We start from the raw sequence: 20,821 nt of genomic DNA on the forward strand, positions 1-20,821 counted from the left end.
TTGGGGCAGAATTGGAAAGGGGTACCCTCCATACGCACCTAAAGGCAGCGGGCTGGTAAGTGTATGAAATATATAAGATAAGGTGTACTTATATACCAAGAGTGAAGAGTATGTACCACCCCCCACTCTCCCTACTTGCAGGGCCGAGGCCAGCGGCCTACCAGGCCCGGGCCGAGGCCAGCGGCCTACCAGGCCCGGGCCGAGGCCAGCGGCCTTCCGAGGCCCAGATCCGTCATGCGGCAGCCGACGGTCGATGTCTTCTCCAGCCGTCGTCGAGTGTCGAGGGTCGACGTTGGGGTGGGGAAGGATGTCAATAAAGAATTATATTTTTCAATTATTAGCAAAAGTATGGCTAAGGCCAGGGGACTCCGCAAGATGCTTCCGACCAGTATGGCGGAAAAAAACAATCTGAGGATCCTAGACGCGTGAGGGATCTTGGGTACAGTGGACGTCACACTAGGGATAGTATTACTGGCACGCCTGTGTCGACGCCCCGAGTTTCGAAAAACAAACTGTAATACTCTGCAGCTTCCACTAGATGTCGGCCTATGCACAGCATGTGATCTAAGCAGATTTCACAAGCCTCAGAAATATATATATATAGAGAGAGAGAGAGAGAGAGAGAGAGAGAGAGAGAGAGAGAGAGAGAGAGTGAGATAGGTTTGTTTGAGGTCCTATAGAGCACCATATATTTTTTATTTTTTAGAGCAGGTATCTCATCATAGCGGTAGGGCTTAGAAATGGTTTACTTTCATTTCAAATGACAGTGGTGTTTAAACATGCCCTCTTGTTCGTCTCCTATATCTGACTTACCACAGCTGGGAAACTGAGTTTCAAAAGCCCATAGTGAAGTGAGAAAGTGATACAGTACTGGAACATTGTATGTCAGGAAGCCGTGCCTCAAATCTCCTAATGAACTGACAGAGCCTTTGAATAGTGGCATGCCACTACTCGGGAAATGTCTGCTCAAATCTACAAAACCTGATATAAGTCATATATCTGTAGCGGAAAAGAACGCAGCGCAATTGTGCCGAGTGGAAAACTTTGCATAACAAAAATGTTGAATCCTGCTATCCCCTCTCCTTGCCACTTATCTTCTCACCTCTCCGATCCTCCTGTCGCACCTTCCCCCTGCGACGCATGACTCTGAACCCTAAATGGGTAGTGACTGCAGTTGCAGGGTCCTTTTCTTTTTTGAACTATATTGTTCCTTCCTTAGGAAGCAGGGAACACCCCCGCACCCCCGAATCCCATTATAACGAAGATGGCGAGCAGAGGACACCCCTGCATCCCATGTTCGATATAATGGCATTCCGTTTATTTTTTCTATTCTGAATGTGCATTTTTTTGTGCATTCAGCTTTTTTTTGGACATTTTCGGAGATTTCGACAAACCCACATGGTTGTTAGAATGATGCTGGTTAGAAAACTAAACTGAGTTACAAGTCTCCTAGCCAACACTTGAGCAAAGAAATGATGCCTTGGGCGAAATAGAAACTTTTAGTGGACTAAAGAAACATCACTTGTTTGAATATCGACCAACATGTTCCACAAAAGACTGAAAGAACTAGTAAAGATTGATGAATATCATGACTCGTCAGCTACACTAGAGCAACACCCTGAACCAGAATTGTGTATATTCCCTGAAACAAATACATTGAGTTAGTGCTATTGAGTCCATCATCTGAATCCATTGATTTTGAGTCTGTCACTACTTGAAAAGCAAGGGTACTAATGCACACCCTTGCCTGATCCTGATGCCACTGGGTAACCGGCAGGTACATTTTTAATCAACAAGGAAAACCACGTGTTTGTCCTGATATGGTTGCATTAAATATTGTATAGAAATTTCAGCAACAATATCAAACAATGCTGGCCTGACATTACAATTATGAGCCGAGCTGAAGTCCATTAAGGCGGGATAGATGAACCTTCATACCGTGCCAAATATTTGCTGACTAATCAACAGGAAAAACGTCCTAGGATATTGTGAAATGCTCTACTTAATGGGCCTCATTATAAGTTTGCCAGTCCGGGAACAATGGTACCGGTAAGTTTGCTGGTACGGTTGTTTCCCGACTGGCAAACTACAAGTTCTACAAGCGGGTGCCTTTCAGCCCACCAGGTCTGACCTGGCGGGCGGAGCAGCACCCACGCACAGACCTCGACGGATGCACCGGCACCATTCATGAATGGGACTCAAATGGGAATGGGGACTTATATTTTCCGGCGCATGGGAATGGGCAATTACTGGGTCTGCCAGGGCTATAATGCCCCGATAATTGCCCATTCCCAGAAGCCGGAAAATTCATGATTCCAGCCATGCTGGTATTTACATAATGAGGCTCAATGACTCCAAACCTATGCAATAATCATACAAAACCCAGTCATCAATTTATTGATAAAAAATACATCATTTTATTGTGAACCCATGTACTGTATGTAATCAACAGACAAAAACATAATATACATAAAAAAATAGAATAATATAAAGAGTTCTATACATACTAATCCACTCGTGTCACATACACTCAATAGTTCAACGATAACCAACATCAAAAAGAAAATACATAAAATGCCAAAGGAAAAGAATAGAAGCAAAACACTGAAATAATACTTAATGAAGGACAAGAGTAGCAGTAATATGTGGGGGTGTTTGCCTCAGCTGAGTTTTAGGGCGTATTTCTGAGCCCTGGTACTTTGTCTCTCAGACTCATTTTGATGTTGATGAGGTATTTGTGCAATTCATTATTTCAACTGTCAGTTGTGCGTACAAAGCCAACAGTATGCATGGTGCACATGTCTTTGCATTCCTGGGCAGCTCCCTGTTATTCATGAACCTGATAACCCATTCCTGCAAGCTGTGCTAGTTATCATTTTTAATGAATAACAATGCATCAGAAGTGTGGGAAACCAAAGGCTGTCTCACTTACTAGTCTCGGGAATCTCTCTCCCAGGTGGGTAGGGCACGGCCATTACTTTTGGATCCAGACCCTGGGGGTGGACCAGTAATGGTGGATAGCCTGGGTTAGAGGTCTTCAGGGAGGGGAGGGGAGGCAAACGATGGTGAGACACGGTATTCCCCCCTTTCCTGTACCCATGCCTGATAGTATTTTATAGGATTCTCCAATGTCCCAACCACTCCCCTTTCTGCACCAACACTGGGCTGAGGAAGAGGGCGAGAGAGTAAAGAGGCTAACCCTTAAATATCCCAGGAGGATAGCTAAGCGGCAACATGCTCACCTTGGAAACAAGACGACACAAAGCAATACAGGTTCGATCCCCGGGTCCACGCTTAGATACCTGTGGGTATTAAGCACATTATAAATACGCAACTAAGAGACATATTCCTGTAACAGCGCCTCAATGCCCCTGTGCTGTGTGAGCGCTTTAAAAATGCAAAATAAAATATCTCATTGGACATGTCCTGCTAATCAGGTCAGGCAAAGTCAGGCACTTAACTTTAATCACATACATCTACTACCCATTATCTCTTCCCACACGGATCAAAGGCGGAACATAGAGACACACTCTGAGCAAGGTGGAACACGAATAGGAGCAGATCTTCCGGGGTGAAGGTGAACCTTGTTAAGGGTTTCAATCAGGCAATATACCCGGGTCTCAGCCTAGCTTTCAATGCATAAATGAAATACTGATTTATTGTGTTTGTAGGTTCAATATTCTGAGTGATATACCACTCATATCACACCCCTTCTCAAAATACCCCCAGGTCACAATGGACCAGGAATCAGGCTGGTTGGTAAAGGTAATATTTATTTATTTAAAATTCAAATCAAACATCTGTTTTAAAATATGGGGCAGCAATCACCAATGTGGTGACAATACAATTAATAAAGTAGTTAATGTAGTTGAATTCATTTTTAGCAACACAGAAGCTAAAACACAGGGAAAAGAACAGTTTTGGCTTGTTGAAAAGATAGTGTTTAAGTTAAGATTTCCCCCTACAAATTCCTCAACTCACAAATAAGCAATTTTACACATATGTAAGGGAGCAGTAGGTATTCAGGAATAAAGAACAATCAACAGCATTTGAATACAACCTTCCCTCCCCAAACAATAGAGAAAAACGTTTTGGAAAGCTTACACTTTTAAAATGACATTCGAAAATGGCTTAGAAATCAATGAAAAGTGTGCAAAAATCCTTAAATTGATATAAATCTCTATGGGAGCAACACTGTAAAGATCCTAACAAACATAAAGTATAATATGAGCAACAGTACACACTTTGAATCAGAATGGAGGTTTGGAAATACTTTGTATTGGAGATCACATGTGTAAAACTTTGCAGAAATGCGAATTCCCGCCTAATTTTCACTAAACGGTTTTTAAGAAAATGCGTATTTTTGGTAGGGATGTACCTAAAGGTCTTAGGTTTAAATTAGAGTTGAAATCAAGTCTATAGCTATTATATTGAGGATGATATGCAAGTTGGAATGAGAAGTGCTTTTAGGAAAATAGAACAACAGAGAATAACAGAAAATCGGTTTTAAAATGACAGGTTGATTTTATTTAAACTAGATTTAATGGCTAAGGAAAAGAAGAATGCCACCCGTGAATCTCCACAGTTACTCGGCCACTGTAACCCTTCACGTGGTGATTACCCCGTTTTCTTTATGGGAATTATTTTGTTTAATCCAAATCACTAATGGGTTATTGTCTAGTAAACCAAAATGAAGATAATATCGCTCTAACACTAGTAAGCACATACAGGGTTCCAAGAATGGTTCTGACAATGTTATAAGTTCTTAAATTAAAGATGGGATAGATTATAGATTGGGGTAGGACAAGGCAAGGCAAATATACTATGGTTTACTATGATTCCTATTGATACTTACAGTCTACTTTAATTTAAGATTTTGGACCGTCAAGAGCTCCGGTCATCAGGGCGTATCTGGTGGAATTGGATCAGCAAAGCGGTTCTGGTCACCTGGACTGGCACCTCAGACTAGACTGGATTGGATTTGCCCTTCTGGATGCTGGACACTGTAGATCAGTGGGATGGCGGGTTTCAGCAGGCAAGCCTTAATGGTAGCAAGCCAGACTGGATCAAAATGTCTTCCCTTATGTTTTGGGATGGTTTCAGGATTTGGGCCTAGCTGAAAAAGAGTTCGGCAACTCTGAGGCCTTGGCTTTGTAAAGAAATCTGGAATCAGGAACAAGATGGAGAATTCAGGAACAGGGTGCCATGCGGAAATCAGGATGGAGTCAGGAATCAGTGTGGTTGTGTGTTGTGAGGTTCCCTTGTTTATCATGCCAAATGACATCACTCAGTTTATGGTAGGGGCAGACTTGCAAACCACACCCTCAAGGCTATGATTGGTCAAAGGCACAGTTCCCGCCTTGCTTTTGCTGGTTGGATGACAGAAAGGGTTATCATGTTTTATGATGTGACTTGGAAACCTCCCATAGTTATTGGGTCCAAAATGTAACTTTCCCACAAATACATATTTATATAATTATGCCCTCTAAGAAAATCGATGCATAAATTACATATTTTGTGGGCCACCTTTACATCCAACTCCCAAGTCAATGGTTTTGTCTTTCTATTGAAGTTTGCCAATTTTAATCATAAATATTTGGCCTAACAATTCCTAATTCGGTACATATATGTGCGTTTACCCCTACAACATGGGTACACAATATTAGATTTGCAGCATTAATAGTTTATGCGCATTTAGTCCTTTTTCATAACTTCAGTTCCTTAAGCAGTAAGAAATCCTACCAAGTCTTCAAATGGCTAGCATAAGTTCAGATTTATATGTGTGTATTTTTCACTTGTCTATTTATTCTGGCTGCCAAGTTAAATGTCTTGAAGTTCAGTGGCATATAAGCATTTTAAATCCAAAAATCACAAGTCCGTTTTTTTTCCTTCCCAAGTGGAAGCAACTGACAAGTCCTTTGAAGTTCAATGAGAAGCCTCTCCCAGCATCCTGCTCCTCCCCTGGAAGGATGAGTGTCCAATACTTCTATTGTCTTTGCCTGGGGCAAAGACGAATGTCTAATGAAGAGCATTGTCATGAGTATGCGAGGCCTCCCAGCAGCAATTAGTCCTTTCCTGCCAGCAGCAAAGTGTCAACATTTCCCAGGCTGAGCACTGTCAAAGCAGAATTTTTTTATTTTTTTTAATAGTTAATTAACTCAAACTGGGTTACTTTAAGTTTCACCTAAATCTTTCATTTATACATATAAAATGAACACAGTTTATAGGTGGATTTTTACATTAGCAATCCTGTGACATTTCTTAAAGCCCAGGTACAGGGTACACAGTGGAACAACAGCCAGCAGTCTACCCAAAGTTACAGCCGGGGTAACAAGAGAGGGCGTGGAAGAGGCAGAGGCAGCCCCAACAAGGGAGGTGGCACGCCTCCACCAAAGCAGTGACGCTCAGTTCAGGGTCCCTTCTCACGCAACCCCAGTAGGGGGACGCATTTCCAACTTCACCCAGGCTTGGGAAGGGATCACCTCAGACAGATGGGTGCTGTCAACAGTGTCCACAGGATATTGTATAGAATTACTGCAGCGTCCCCGGAACCATCCTCCACGACAAAGAGTACACTCCTTAGAACATCAGAAGATCCTTCTCGAGGAGATTGCCATTCTGCTAGAAAAGGACGCGATAGAACTCGTCCCAGGACACCAGGTAAACAAGGGTATCTATTCAACTTAGTTCCTTGTGCCAAAGAAAGATTTGACAATGCGCCCAGTACTGGACTTACGGCCTGCCAACAAGTATGTCAAGCCCCAAAAATTCCGTATGACCACGCTACAAGAGGTAATCCCCCTCCTAAAAAAGGGGGATTACATGGCAACCTTGGATATGAAAGATGCTTATTTTCATATTTCCATGCTCCCGGCGCACAGAAAGTACTTGCGCTTCAAGGTGGACAGTCGCCACTACCAATTCAAGGTACTGCCCTTCGGGATAGCTTCAGCACCCAGGGTATTCACCAAGGTACTGGCGGTGGCAGCTGCACACCTACGCAGGGAGGCAATCCCGGTATACCCTTATCTGGACGACTGGCTCATAACGGGGGAAACCCCAGGAATTTGCAGGACAAACATTCAAAGGACTATCGACCTCCTCCATGAATTAGGCTTCTCAATCAACGAGAAGAAGTCAAGCCTAGTGCCAAGCACCTCAAAACAGTTCCTAGGAGCAATCCTAGATACTCAGAAAGGGTTGACCTTCCCTTCGGAAGAGAGAATTCGGAATATACTACTGCAAATTCCACATTATCAGTCCGGTCAACAAATAACGGTACGCAAAGCAATGCGGTTACTGGGCATGATGGCGTCATGCATTTACCTGGTCCCCCACGCGCGACTGCGCATGCGTCCTATGCAGGAATGGTTGGCGAAACAATGGTCTCAGGCAAGTGGTCAGTGGGACGATCTAGTGGTCGTTTCGCCAACCCTTGTACAGAGCCTACACTGGTGGACAAGAGAGAATCTCGCAAGGGGAAAACCCTTTTACGATCCCGAAGTACAGGCAGTGGTGACTACAGATGCATGCCTGACTGGGTGGGGAGCTCACCATCTCCACCACACAGCTCAGGGTCTCTGGTCTCACTCAGTAGCCAAGAACCACATCAACCTGCTAAAGCTTCTGGCAGTATTCAGAGCGCTTCGGGCGTTCGAGCCCCATCTAATAAACTTGTCGGTGCAGATCCGGACGGACAGCACGACAGCCATGTTCTATCTGAACAAGCAAGGAGGAACTCGTTCGCCAAATCTGTCCAAGCTTGCCCAAAAAATCTGGATATGGGCACTCAGACGGAACATCTTCCTGTCATCGCAACATGTTCCAGGGGAGCTCAATTCCCTAGCGGATGCTCTAAGCAGAGACTCCCTCCCAAAAGAACACGAATGGGTCCTTCACAGAGAGATCGTAGAAGATCTCTTCTCTCAGTGGGGTTTCCCCACTATAGACTTATTCGCCACAAGCGAAAACAAACAATGCCCAGGATTTGCATCCAGGTTCCCCCAGCCAGACTCCCAAGGGAACGCCCTGTGGATGAACTGGTCAGGGATGTTTGCGTACGCTTTTCCACCAACTCCTCTCATCAGGAAGGTAGTATACAAGATGAACAAGGAATCGATGACGCTCATCCTAGTTGCTCCCATGTGGGCGAGACAACCATGGTTTCCACACCTACGCAGGATGGCAGTGTGCGAGCCCATCAAACTCCCAGCCTGGTACAACCTAGTGTCCCAGCAACAAGGTCAAACAGTGCACCAGCAACCCAATTCAATGAACCTGGCAGCATGGCTCCTGAGGTCATAGAGTTTGGACATCTCAATTTACCACAGAGGTGTATGGACATCCTAAAAGAATCCAGGAAACCAAACACAAGGCACTGTTACTTTGACAAGTGGAAGAGATTTGTTATTTGGTGCCAGAATAAACAAATCAACCCGGTTGATTGCACTCCTTCCAACATTGTGACATACATGCTCCACCTGCTGGATGCAGGATTGGTTTTTAACTCTCTGAAAGTACACCTGGCTGCCCTCTCGGCTTACACCACATCCCATAACAAGGTGTCGTGGTGGAAAGTACCAGTAGTTAAAGCCTTCATGGAAGGAGTAAAGAGACTTCACCCTCCTATTTCTAACCCACCGCCAGGATGGGACCTTAATGTGGTGCTAGCTAAGCTCATGGGCCCCCCTTTCGAACCCATGCATAAAAGTAGTCTCAAACACCTGACTTATAAAACTGCCTTCTTAGTAGCCATTACCTCTATAAGAAGGGTCAGTGAAATTCAGGCTCTGTCAGTGCAGGATCCTTTCTTTACTATCCACAAAGACAAACTGGTTTTACGCACACCCTAGGTTCTCACCTAAATTTATATCTAAATTCCATGTAAACCAGTCCATCGAGCTTCCGGCTTTCTTCCAGAACCCGCAAAGCTCGGCTGAGGTGAAACTACACACCCTAGATGTGCGTAGGGCGGTCTTCTACTATGTAAACAAAACCAGACCACTAAGGAAAACAGATCAACTGTTTGTCTCTGTAGCTACAGGCAGAGAGGGAGATCGCGTCTCTAAAGGCGCTATCTCGAAGTGGATTATCAACTGTATACAGCTGTGTTACCCTCTTTCTGAAAAAACTCTGCCTTTTACGCCAAGAGCCCACTCTACTAGAGGCATTGGGGCCACTCTGGCTTTCATTGCAAATGTTCCCCTCGACACCATTTGCAAAGCAGCTACTTGGAGCTCTATTCACACTTTTACTCAGCATTACTGCATTGACACTCATTCCAAGACAGATACACAAGTGGGACAAGCGGTTCTGAGACACCTGTTTGCTCATGACTCTTCTCCCATCCCACCTCCTTCTTCTGGTACTGCTCGCTAATCTATGCACAGTATGTGATCTAAGCAGATTCCACAAGCCTCAGAAGGGATACATTACTCACCGTAATCGTATTTCTGATGCTTGTATCTGCTTAGATTCACATGCGACCCACCCTTCCTCCCCTCCGAGAGAAGGCGCATGATTGCTGGTAGTCTTACCTTTCTGTCTATCTGCTTGGATTATCTGTACTCACGCTACTCCTCATGCTTCCTCATGTCAGAAAAAATACAATCTGAGGATCCTAGACGCGTGAGGGATCTTGGGTACAGTGGACGTCACACTAGGGATAGTATTACTGGCACGCCTGTGTCGACGCCCATTTTCGAGTTTCGAAAAACAAACTGTAATACTCTGCAGCTTCCACTAGATGTCGGCCTATGCACAGCATGTGAATCTAAGCAGATACAAGCATCAGAAATACGATTACGGTGAGTAATGTATCCCATATATATATATATATGGGACACGTGTGGATATGTGTGTGTGTGTCTGTTAATGTTCAGCATACTTCCCAACATGCTAGAAACCTGAAATTTGGCATGTGCGTAGGTTCCATGGTAAAACGTATAAAATATTTATTTTTTGCTGATTTGTTTTCTTTTTTACATGTTTTTTTAAGTGATCTGCAATGCTTGGATATGTGTGTGTGTCCGTTCGAAATGTTCATCATACTTCTCGACATGCTACAAACCTGACATTTAGCATGTGGGTAGGTTCCATGGTGTAGACAATGTTACCTTTTTTGGATGCTCCAACTCAAATTAGTTGGAACCAATTTACGGGATTCATGCTTGTCTCATGGTCAGCTTTATCTGGTTTTCTCCAGAGTTGGAAACAAAGACAATTTGTTCACACCAGCTCCTGCAGGAAAGACTAGCAATATTGTCTACAAGGAAGCATTGGTTTTGTTCAATAAATAAACTTCAAAGTAGGACTGAAGTAGGAATTACTGTGCGAAGCACAGATACACCTGCCAGTAATGCATAACATGTTGAGACAGACAATCAGCATTACAATGTTTTGCAACCCACTCCTGCGTATTTTTGGCAATCTGACATACATTGGAGTTTTTTATATGGCCCCGTACAGAACTGACTGAAAATTGTATGGCCTAATTTACCCAATTTCAAGGGTGGTCATCATCAAGGATTTTAAGGCTTACTAACAAGCACTGATTCGGTGGAAATATTTATACCCCTCCACAGGATTCACCAGCCACCACTACTTTGGGCTTTGCGACTCAGTTTGGCAACATACAGTGTTTTCCATTCTCATAGGCTTGCACATTTCTCTCGGGCTTGGAGATCCAGATTCCTTGCATGCTGTGTTTTCAATGATCAAATGGTTTTTCAGATTATCACAGTCTTTAACACCCACATTCCCAAAACACAGTGCTTCAAATCTCAAATACAATTGGGGTTAACTACGGACATTGAATCAGGGGGACCCATTGCAGTATTAGTGGTAACAGCAAATCAAGTGGTGTTTTAAAGCCCTTCCATTTTCAAAATTTCACCTAATTACAATCAGGGATTGCATGAACAATGTACAGTATGTGCTATCTTGAAAGTACTACATGAGGTAAATAACCGATATATACACAATGAAGATTAATGACATAGTCTAGCAAGACATCTTTTCCATGTTTGGGGTAAAGTAGGCTACCTGTTTACCTCTCCGATGACAGTTCAAGGCTAATGGCCCGTAATCTCCTTAACTTTAAACGCATTATCAGTGCATTTATCATTTACATGAAGAACGGAGGCATGACAGTCAATTTGCTTACCTCAAGTATCATGCATATTGGGTTAGCAAAGTAGGTAGATTTTGTAGGAACATTTGGCTTGAATGTCTTCATTTAGGTACATGAGGACTATCTTCTTTAAAGATGTAGACTAAGATAGCACATTTGCAAGCCAGATTATAACAAGCATTTGACAAAGTCTACAGATGTGACTTTTGTGTGGGCCTAGGAGAGGCATTTGTCAGCTACTGCCATAATAATACCACCTGACTACACAATAGTAACAGCTGGAAATGTTGCAAGCTGAGCAAATGACAGCTGCGTCTGGCAAATGCTTATCCAATACCTATACACAGGCCAAAATTGTTGGCTTTTCCAATGCCTGTTTTTAACAGACCTTCAGTGCAAAAACAAGCATACGGCCTATAAATGAAGTCACTGAAGGCACACTTGGCTAAGACATACTTATTAATAGAGTGAGTTACGCCAATTACACTGATAACACCCAGTGTCTTATCCCCCTCACAGGCAACAATTCTAAAGATACAATGACAATCAATTCCATCTATAGTTATATACATTGCTGGATGTTGTCGAACAGACTTGCCCTGAACAATGATAAAACTGAAATAATGATTGTGGGTACTTCTCACAAGCGTCACAAACTTGACACTGTTTACAAAACCTTTAAAGTGGCAGACTGCTTGTGTAAAACCTTACCTAAAGTTAAAACCTTAGTTGTTATATTGATCAAGAGCTAAATATGAAAGCTCATGTGACTCACCTAGTCTCATGTCCATCTTACCAGCTAAAGCTTCTAGCCCTCATTCGTCCTCTCCTTCAGCCAAATAGCTGTGCTATAGTAGGTTGGGCTATTATTGGGTCGGGTCAGGCCTGGACTATTGCTAGAGTCTCTTGCAGGGACTGGGAAAAGGAGAATTGAATATTCGCCAGGTGGTTCAGAACAACGCTGTCTACGTTGTTTGTGGGCTGCAGAGACATGATCATATATCATCTGCCAGGAAATCTTTACACTGGCTCCCAATCAGGAAACCTGTACCAGTCACTTTGTATTGTCCACAATTGTCTTTTTGGAAAGAGTAGGCGACCTGTTTACCTCTCCGATGACAGTTCAAGGCTAATGGCCCGTAATCTCCTTAACTTTAAAAGCATTATCAGTGCATTTATGATTTACATGAAGAACGGAGGCATGACAGTCAATTTGCTTACCTGAAGTATCATGCATATTGGGTTAGCAAAGTAGGTAGATTTTGTAGGAACATTTGGCTTGAATGTTTTCATTTAGGTACATGAGGACTATCTTCTTTAAAGATTTAGACTAAGGTAACACATTTGCAAGCCAGATTATAACAAACATTATCTGTCACCTCTGCTTGAATGTCTCCCAGTCAGGCACACTCTGAGATCCAACAATAGTGGCCTGCTGGTAACCCAGAAAGCTAAACTGTCACTTGTTCTAGATGGCTGCTTTCCTATGACTGCTCTTTCCCCCTGGAATGCTTTGCCCCCTGATCTCAGGTCCTGCTCCTCACTGGCATCCTTCAAGCACGGACTCAAGATCTTTCTATCTATTTGAATAACCTGTTGTTATCTCCTCTCCTCTAATTCTGTACCACAGTGATATTCTTTATCGTGTGTGTTGTTTGTCATGTCTGCACTTCTATTCCCCCTGGCCTTGTTCCAGCACGTTACAAAAAAATTAAATAAAATTAAATAAATTAAATTTGCACCAGTCACGTATTTACAACTGCAATTAAGCCATTGACTCTCAGCAGCGTTGTATTACCCAGCCAGGCAATCAGCCATAGGCCGAATCATAATCAATTTTATGTGGCTGGGTTTAAAAAGCATACAAAGTGGGCCAAATTGAACTCTGTATTAAACATATGCATTAACCATTCTTTACTCTGTGTGTTTAAAACTTCAGTGCAGCTGAGCTTGAGCTGCAGTGCTCTGCCCTCTAGTGTTTCTTGGTACATTTATTGTAACACTTTAATGACTTCAATGAACAGCTACAGGTGGCCAGGGCTCTCTAGACAGCCTGCCACCTGCCACCGTGGCTCCGTCATTATGGTCAGTTGCCCACCCAGGAAGGGTCACTCAGCTCATTGTGTCAGCACATTTGTTCACAGTTTCCCGTGCCACCCCCACCTCCTGATGTGATCTGCTGATGTTCCAAGTTGAAATCAACAAAAGCAAGTAATAAATAAAAGTTCAGATGAAGGAAGGGCAACTCAGCCAGCCAGGGCTTGCAGGTGAGGCCGACGCTGCCATGAAGCCCTGAAGGTTTGATGAATGACACTTGATTCATGTGGGGCAAGTCCATCTCCCTCTGATTTATAATTCAATTAGAGAGACAGAGAGGTTGATGCCCTTTTAAAAAAAGACAAACGATCATCAACATTTTTAAGTTTGAAGTTTTAATGATCATTGGTTTAGTTTTTCTTTCTTTCCTGACTTAGTTTCAGTCACAGTGAGGTACCTATTCCGAATTCCTACAGCTATCCATTAATTCCTGTGTCTCCCTCTCTTGCACCCCTCCCCCCCCTCTGCCTCCACTTAAGTTTCACTTAAGGAAACAGTCAAATCAGAAGCCCTTTTTAAAAAATACCAACGATCATCAGTTGTGATGATCCTGATGATCGTCCGTTTCGTGTGTCTTTCTTCTGTGACCCTAACTTTGCAGATCTGGCAGGGCAGTGCCTTGAAGGAAGCAATGGCTTTCTTGGGCCACTGGGCCACTCCTGTTGTGATGAGTCCGGTTTTGATTGTGATTGTGTGGTGGCTAGTGGCGGCTACACACTTACACACTTTTCAGAATGAGCAGAGCAGAGCATGACACAAGCAGCAAACGTATTGGTTCTGCCCAGTGCACAAATCGAGGGAACAACAGCGCTTGGTGTACAGCATTCGTCTGCCTACCTTTTTCAGAGTGCCTCTGTTTACTTTAGATCGGTGCACCAAATTATATTTTTTTGCGATTCCTGTTTTCAAGGAATCAATTAATAATATTAATAATAATAATAATAATAATAATAATAATAATAATAATAATATGGTGGATACCCACTAGTAAAGGGAGGAACAGCTGTGATTCGAACCTTGGTCGTGTGGTTGGAACACTTAGCCAAAAGACCACACGAGTCCCTCAAGATGAACTCATAAACTGTCTTATTAACATTATGCCATACAAGACATCTTGTTGTGTTACAGATGCCATCACAGGTACACATGATGCACTCTTTTTATATGTATCCAGCAATGTTACATGAAAATCTGTTCTCTTGGCAAATGCCTCTTTTTCCTGTGCAGCTCGGAAAGACAAATTGAATAAAATGTGCATATTTCATTTTAGTATATGTTTATTTCCTGTGGCGCCAGTTCCCATTGGTATGTCAGAGTCCCACCACGTAGTTCTTTTAGTACTGGAGCCCTAGTTCTACCTTAAGTATTTGCCACTACACCGAGCATATATGTTTCAATTTGCCACTACACCCAGCAGACATGTTTCATATTCTGCTGAAGATAATATTTAAATATGAGCAAATGGAAAGCTTTGAGGGGACTGGGCATGCGGCTGGGGATGGAGGGAGCCTTGGAATGGACTGGCTGCAGCCAGTGGTGAAGCAGCTAAGCTTTAGGTGTGGGGGAGAGGCGGGAAGTTGGCAGCAGTAGTTTGGTTCATTGATGAGTCGTGTATGTTTGTACCTAGTGCTCCCACACCGGCACACAGGCAGCCAGGGCATCAGGGTGCAGCACACAGCCTTGTAGGTGGGGGTGGTGTGCAGAAGTTATCAGTATTATATATGTATCAAGACGTACATTGTTTGGTTACTTTTTTAAGTATGTGCCACCAGTGACGCTAGTCTGCAATGCACAAAAATGTTCCATTATCTGACAGCCATATGTTTTAATTGGAAAAATGAAGTAGAATGATTTCAAAAACTGTAGTGGCCATCACCTGAAGTTCTTTCAAAATGCAGAAAGTGTTCTGTAAAATTAATGTCATGTGTTCACTCTATACCAGTGCTGGCAGTTTTGGCTTAAAATGATGTTCAGAAATTTCTTAAACACCACGCAAAATGATGTTGAAATCTAGCTATGTAGCTTCTATTTATCTAGACTTTAGGACTCTGTCAATCTATCTCTCTTGTCTGACTACCTTCTAGATTATTGATCTTTGCATCCATTTATCTGCCTGCTTGTCTATCTTGATGGTTTCATAGAGAGGCAGATGTCTATGTCATTTAAAGAGCCCACGCCCTCACCTCTGTCACATTGGAAGAACAGCAAGAAAACAGCAAGTATCATCCCAACACCACATCAGAGATCTGAGAGACGTTATGCCCTCAGACAACTGTACCAAATGTATCCCCGAACTGATGCGGTAGACATGAGTCTGGAGACACCACTGGACATAGAGGAACTATAAGTAAAGTTTGACAGATGTGAAGTGACATCATGAAGAAGATTATATACGAGGACTCACTGAAATCAACACATGAATGCCTAAAGAATGAAGATGTGGCTGAAGTGATGAAGTAAACACATATGCGGATATAAAGAAGACCATATACACTAAGAAAATAAGTGACAAGAGACGTAGTAGATGTATATACACGCAGAACGCAAGGTAGATAAGACAATGTAGACGCTCGCTAAAGTAGGAAATAGAAAGCGAACAAAGCAGCAATGTTGAGAAAATGGACATCGGCATCGTATAAAAGTAAACGCGAAGCCTCGAGAAGAGAAACAACAAGGCTGCAGAGCTAACAGGCACTGGAATACAGATTCATGGAAGAACAGAGGGTATTCGCTTGGCTTAAGATCAAGGATGCCACAGCAAGACGCAACTGCAAGGCTTGAAAGGAATCGAAGAGGATAAGCTACATTCACAGGACATATTTCTCTTAGATTAAGAAAAGGAGTGAACAGTCGTGAATCCCAAATATTATTCAATTAAAGATGCAGAAAACGCATGTAGAATGGAGGAACCAAGTTTCCAGAGACCAATAAGAGTAATAGCACCCAATATAATTGAATGAAATAGCAGTAAATAGAGGGTCAGAATGGACATAATCACGGTCTCCTCACATGTGTTCCAGGACTGAAAGACAAGGCCTAGTCATAAAGCTCCAGTTGAAGATAACAGTGTAGCTTCACTCCCTTTAAAGTTCTAAGGAAGAGAACAGTCAAAAAGGTCAACTACAAAGAAGAAGCCTTGGTTTAGGGCCTAACTGATGAGAGATGGTAGACTAATTAGCTAAGAAAGGCAGTTGTCTGACATTGTTCCCTTGCACCTGGGTTTCTGGCTTACGTGCTGCTAATAAGCCAAATGTTCAAGGTTGGAAGAGAGTGCAAACCAGTCATGAGGGCCTATGTAATGGTGGACCATACATTGTTGCCGAAGCCTATCCGCTGTTGTTGTTATACTATTATCAGTATGTTCCGTAGTTAGAGGTAGTACAAGGATGCCTACCAGATAAGGGGCATCCAATGATGTTACTAACATGTATAAAAACTATAGTCATGAACGTTTCCTTTAACCAATTCCTCAACCCAGTAGGTTTACTGTTAGCCAAATAGAATGACGTCATGGCTGACGTATATCAAGGTATGAAACCCTTTGTGTAACCAAAATGCATTGAAAGTGTGTGAGCTGCAAATTGTTTGTTCACCAGGTTTCCCTACTTTATTGAATTGATAATAAAGTAGTATTTCCATATTCCTTGAGTCTTTCTGGTTATTTGGGCATGAGATCATTTATTGCAGTAATCTCATTCGGCACTTGGAACGCTCCAGGTTTACGTTTACAGGCACAGTTTACGGTCTAGCTCGCTCTACACACACGTGCCACAGTACTTGTGTTTATTCAATATTATTAACTGTGCAAAACAGACAATGATGTGAAGGGGTGTGTGTGGTTGTGTGTGCATGTTTATGTAGTGTGTGCGAGAGACTGAATCTGATAAATGCATATTTGCAACTGATTCATATCAGAAGTATTCTTTTTAGAAGAACGGGATACCAGCTGTAGACTTGAGCCAGAGACCATATGCTGTTGTTTTCTGTATCCTCTACACTTCGAAACAGAAAGTAATTCATCAATGACACACTAATTGTTTTGTGTCGTAATATTTTTGGCCAGGATGGGGATGCATGCGTTCTGTCACCAATCCAGCCAAAGCACATGAGACAATTTGGGACGGACCCAGTCAATTACTGGAATGCTTGGATCTACAGATGCGACCAGTGCAGTATACAGAGCTGTGATTGCTGCATGCTATGAGAGCGCTGAATCACTTTACTTGTAGAGACTTCTAATTTTGTCTCATAGTGATCAGTGGGATGAAATGATTGGCCCAGGAGCAGTGAACACATTTTAAATTGTGCATGCTTTCGTTTTTGTCTGACTCCCCTCACCCTGTGGTGCAGACCAACATGGGGTGGACAACATAGAACACATGAAATAGCAAATTCCCACCTGACTGCTACCAACAGAGATGGGTGTGCAATGCATGCATCCAGCAGTATCTATATAAAACCATTAGCACCATGTCACTCTTCATTGTCCCAGTACTTACGCCTGTGGCCCCAGCATCCATGACCGGACCTATCTTCCAATTCTATGCTCCCAACCCATTATTTCCAGCCTGGAGGTGCAATTACCTCTCCCTTACCCACAATCCTCAGGTAGATACCCACCAGAATCATGGGCCCCTCCACCACAGGAGGATGAGAAGGGAAGTCAGTACTATGACGAGGAAGAGTAGGACTAGCGGGGGTGAGTCGGATGTTGATGAAGAAGAGGTTCCAGATTCTTGTGGTGTAGACAGAGAAGGTTTGTCTTCTGGTTTTATCCTTATTGAACCGGCTGAGTTCAAGTCTGCATATGTTCTTACTTCTGGTTGATCGTAGGCCTCCATAGATGCTGTGTTTCTCAGTGAGGTAGCTTGGGGACTTCAGGGTGACAGCCTTGTAGATGATGCAGCAGGATTTGAAGTTGGTAGATCGGGAACCAGTGCAGTTCGATGAGGGTCAGGGTGCTGTGGTTGAATTTGTGGAGTCCTTTGATGTGTCTTGCTGCAGCATGCAGGGCCCATCTCAGAGGAGCAAGCCTAGTCACCCGAAAGCCTACCAAATGAGGATTGCCACCATTTATGTGGAAGAGGACCAAGGCTTGGACAGCAGCTCTGAAGTTGTTTTCTGGGATGAAGAGCTTGAATTTCCACACAACAGAATGTTGGTACCAAGAAGTTTGTGTCTTCCTTGCTATGTGCTGTTTGAAGGAGAGGTGTCTGTCAGTGTCAAACCCAAGGGACCTGGTGCAGGTGGGCATCTTGGATGTGAAGCCCTCAAGGTGAATAGAAGAGAGCCAGGTCTGGATGTCCGGGTGTTCAGTGTTGTTGGTTAGCAGTAGGAATTCAGTCTTGGCAGGGTTGAGCCTCAGGTAAGCACTGGGGACTGGATCCATGATTGGATCGATGAGAGGCAAGCTTTAAGTCTGTGGATGTCTTTGATGGAGGATTTCTTCAGGTAAAGCTGAGTGTCATCTGAGTATTTTTGGATTTGGATGTTGTGTGGCGTGAGGAGGGTTCCAAGCAGTTACATGTAAAGATTGAAGATCACGGGGGAGAGGACGGAACGATGTGGAACTCCACAAGAGATGGGAAGAGTTGGTGATCTGGAGGTATTCATTTGTACAAACTGGTGTTGAGCAGCAAGGTACAATTTGAACCAGCTGAGGATGATCTCACTGATCCAGATGCAGCGATATAGATTTTCGGCGAGTGTCTGGTGGCCTACTGTGTCAAATGCTGGTAAGAGGTGAAGGAGAACACAAGAAGCATGGGTGGTCATCATCAAGGATTTTAAGGGCATCATCGATCACCTGGATGGTAGCCATTTCTGTGTTGTATTTATCTTTTGAAGCCAGATTGGCAGGACTAAAAGAGGTTGTTGGCTTTGGTGTGTTGGAGACGTTGTGTAGCAACTGTTTTCCAAAGTATTTTACCTATGAATGGAAGATGGGTGATGAGGCAGTAGTTGCCGAGGTTGTCAGGGTTCAGTGTTTGGTCTTGAGGATTGAGAGGAAGGTGCCTTGAGTTTAGAAGGTGCCTTGAGTTTAGAAGCTGTTGATGATTGTCCGGTAAGGGAGGAGTGCTTCAGTTGGAAGTTTCTTGAGTACATAGGCAGGGAAGATGTCATCTGTATAGGATATGGCCTTGAGGGATGCTAGAATGGCAGTGGGGCCTTTCATAGTATTTTGAAGGTTGTGCAGGTAGTTGTGGTTTTGCGATATCGGATGTGTAGTTTTCTGTCAGTTGTAACATTGGTGTTTGTGATGGCAGATCATGCTGTTCTTATTGATGAAGAAAGAGTTGATGGCGGTAGATTTCTCGATGGAGTGTGGTATGGGTGTGTCGGGCAGAGGGTTGATGCAGTGCTTGATGGCTTTGAAGAGGGCTCTGCTTTCATTGTTTGCCTTGGCTATGGTGCTTTGGAAGTAGTTGGCCTTGGCAGTGGTGATCAGTCGTCAGCGTGTAGCAGAGAGTTCCAAGAGCAGGGTGAGGTCGGATGCACTGCAGAATGTATTTCCAAGTCTGCTCTTGTTTTCTGATGGTTCTTTTGTTGAAGTTGAGTTCTTGAGTGTACCAGGGTGCAGAAGGTTTAGGCTTGAAGGTGCGTTGTTTCACTGGGGCATGGCAGTTGATGTTGGGTTTGCTTGATTGGTGGGGTTTGACGAACACCAAAAGGGATTGCTAGATGTCTGACCAGTCAAACCATATTGGAGAGCTTTGATGGAGGGTGGGCAGGGCGGTGATGATGAGGTCGAGGATATTAACTTTCCTGTGAGTTGGGTCTTTCGTGTGCTCCGTGAGGTTCAGAGTGTTGAATAGGCAGTGGAGATCTTCTTTAATTGACTTGGTTGCTGGATTGCCAGGCATGTTGAAGTCACCCAGGAAGATGTTTTTGGCATACGTGAGAAACATGGTGGTGACCAAGTCCATGAAGTCCATGACCAAGTGCGTGCAGGTTCGAATCCCAGCAAAGCTAACTCAGCTTCACATCCTTCTGAGGTCAATAAATTAGTACCAACTCCGGTTGGGTGATATTGTATGTATACATGTTCTATGTAAAGCGTAAGGCTTAAGTGCTATGTAAAAAACACTTCCTTAACTTCAGCATTAACATTTTCCCACAGAAAGGTTTGCATAATGTCTGATCTGTTTTAGCAAAGAGAACGTTAGGAAGAAGTTATCTTTTAAATTATTTTTAACAATAAAAGTGAAGAAAATGAATGCAGCTATTTCAATTTAATGTTGTTTTTCTGTTTCATAAACAAAAATAAATAAGTAATGTTAATGCGTATTAAACTGATAGGGTTATTTGTAGATTTGTTAACTATTTCTTACCATAACTTATAAACTAAGTGGGATATGGGTGAGTTGTTTTTTGGTTAGTTGTACACTGCATTTGAGTCACAAAGAAGTTTTCGATGTTGTCAACCCTACCAGGAGATACATTTCAGGCAGTTGCAGGGTGGAATAAGGTCACGAACAGACCTCGGGCATGTAACCATATATACCCCCTATCACACAAACATCATCCTCACACTCAGCATCCATCAACCCACAAACACGCCATCTGCCCCGAAATCAATACACCCGCTAGCCC

General features: G+C 43.2%; 1 protein-coding gene across 1 annotated transcript in view; it reads right to left on the reverse strand.

Annotated features, from left to right (window-relative positions):
• Window positions 1-20,821, reverse strand: part of LOC138488884 (glycophorin-C-like) — a 273,760-nt gene that overhangs the window by 180,095 nt on the left and 72,844 nt on the right. The window lies entirely within an intron of this gene.

Source organism: Ambystoma mexicanum, chromosome 9, assembly GCF_040938575.1.
Source record: "Ambystoma mexicanum isolate Mex_15411 chromosome 9, UKY_AmexF1_1, whole genome shotgun sequence".
NCBI lineage: Eukaryota > Metazoa > Chordata > Amphibia > Caudata > Ambystomatidae > Ambystoma > Ambystoma mexicanum.